General features: G+C 38.6%; 1 pseudogene; it reads left to right on the top strand.

Annotated features, from left to right (window-relative positions):
* Nucleotides 1–640: 640 nt before the first annotated feature.
* LOC116867934 lies at nt 641–2,090 on the top strand (annotated as a pseudogene).
* Nucleotides 2,091–2,327: the final 237 nt, after the last annotated feature.

Genomic DNA, 2,327 nt, shown 5'->3' with positions numbered 1-2,327 from the left:
TGGCTGCAGTTTGGGCTTTAATTCCATATTTGAAGGTAACTGGGCACCTCACAAAGGGTCTCACCAACCCAACAGCTGTCCTCTCCCAGCCTGATTTTTTTGCAGTTTGCCAAGTATTGTACTTCTTCATTTGTTGTAGTTGTTTTGACCACTTCAGACATAATTTTCACCCTGGGCACCCAACCCCTCAGAGTAAAACATTTGATGCCAACATGTTAGTGACAGAAGGGACCATACAGATTATATGTTTAACTCCTTCATTTAAGGATCACTGTTACAGAAAGACAAAAGAATCAGGATCTAGCATCAGAGAACTTGTGTTCAAATCTATATCCACTATGGACTAACTCTGTGATCTTGGGCAAGGCAACAATCCATCTGAGTTTCTCCTTTTAGCAATGGGCAATACTTACCATACAAAATTGTTTAAAGATTAAGAGATAAAAATATCACAAAGTAATAAAGATAAATAAAACATAAATGTAAATATTGGCATAGGAATTACAGATGGTCCCTAACTTATGATCGTTTGACTTACAATTTTTCAATTCGACAATGGTGTGAAAATGACAGTCTTTGGTAGAAACTGTACTTTAAATTTTGAATTTTGATCTCTTCCCAGCCAGTGCTAATATGCAGTATGGTACTCTCTCCTGGTGCTGGGCAACAGGGTGAGCCAGGGCTCCCAGTGAGCCTGTGATCATGAGGGTGAACAATAGATAGATATTTATTATACTATAGTATAACCATTTTGTACCCAAATAACCATTCTGTTTTGCACTTTCAGTACAGCATTTAATAACTTACATAAGACTTTAAATGCTTTATTTTAAAATAGGCTTTGTGTTAGATGATTTAGCCCGACTGTAGGCTAACATTAAATGTTCTGAGCACATTTAAGGTAAGCCAGGCTAAGCTATGACATTCAGTTTGTTAAGAGTATTAAATGCATTTTCTTATGGTATTCATGATAACTTACATTTTCAACTTATGTGGGTTTATTGGGACATAACCCTATCTTAAGTTGAGGAAGGTACATAAGTTGTCCAAAGTAACACACTACTTAGGGGGGGAAATCCAAGTCTTTTCACTCAGTAATGATAAACTGATTGTTTGATTACTGACTGTTTTAGTCATTGTGTTAAGCCCTCGATATGCATATTTAATCTCATTTATTCTTAATATTATTACTAATATATAAGAAAGTAATCTTAGGGTGCCTGGGGGCTCAATCAGTTAAGCATCCAACTCTTGATTTTGGCTCAGGTCATGATCTCAGGGTGTTGTGAGATCGAGCCCCAGATTGGGCTCCATGCTGGGTATGGAACCTTCTTGAGATTCTCTCTCTCCCTCCCCCTCTACCCCTCCTGCACTCACACACTCTCGCTCTTAAAAAAATAAAATAAAATAAAATTCAAAAAACAAAGAAACTAATATTAAATGGTTAATTGTCAATGCCACATATATAGTAAGTAGCAAAGACATAGTCAAATCAAAGTTTGTGTACTAGAAAAGCTGAGCTCTTGTAGCCAAGTTAGCAGATCTCAAATTTACATACCAAGAATCAAATTAGTTTCTCTTTGAGGAAGACACAGTTGCAGCTCCTGCTCCTGACTCACAGCTGTTCACTGTTTGCTCTCACAACTCTGCTCTCACCGAGGAACAAGTCAGTCAGGAAGCCATGCCTCATCCATGACTTTTAAAAGACACTGGGAAGACACCTGTGGAACCAGAGGTGGAAATTCACTGAATTAGAATTACTCTCACCAGCCGCATTAGAAAGTCTTTGGAAAACATATGTGCTGACTTGATCAGAGGCACAAGGGAAAAGAATCTCAAAGTGAAAGGACCACTTTGGATGCCTGCTAAGACTCTGAGAATCACTACAAGTAAAGCTCCTTGTGGTGAAGGTTCTAAGACTTGGGGTCATTTTCGGATTAGGATCCACTAGTGAGTGACTCATTGGTTTGCACAGTCCTTTTGAGATTGTTAAGCAGATGACTTCCATCAGTATTGAGCCAGGAGTTGAGGTTGAAGTAACCACTGCAGACACTTATATGAACCCTCTTAATAAATTATCAGTTGTTTAAAAAAAAAATCAGACATCTGAGCAAGACAGCAGAGGAGTAGAAGACTTAAATATCACCAGGTTGCAGGAGTTCAGCTGGATAGTTATCAAACCATTCTGAACAACTACAAACTCAATAGGAGATTGAAGAGAAGAGCAGCAATTCTAGGAACAGAAAATCAGCCACTTTCTGGAAGGTAGGACGTGTGGAGAAGTGAAACCGAGGTGATATACGAGAAGAGAGACCGTGGGGGTAGTA

This window comes from Lontra canadensis, unplaced genomic scaffold (genome assembly GCF_010015895.1).
Source record: "Lontra canadensis isolate GAN:19392208 unplaced genomic scaffold, GSC_riverotter_1.0 scaffold13, whole genome shotgun sequence".
Taxonomy (NCBI): Eukaryota; Metazoa; Chordata; class Mammalia; order Carnivora; family Mustelidae; genus Lontra; species Lontra canadensis.
Note: the sequence above shows the minus strand (reverse complement) of the source record. Positions and strands in the feature narration are given on the sequence as shown.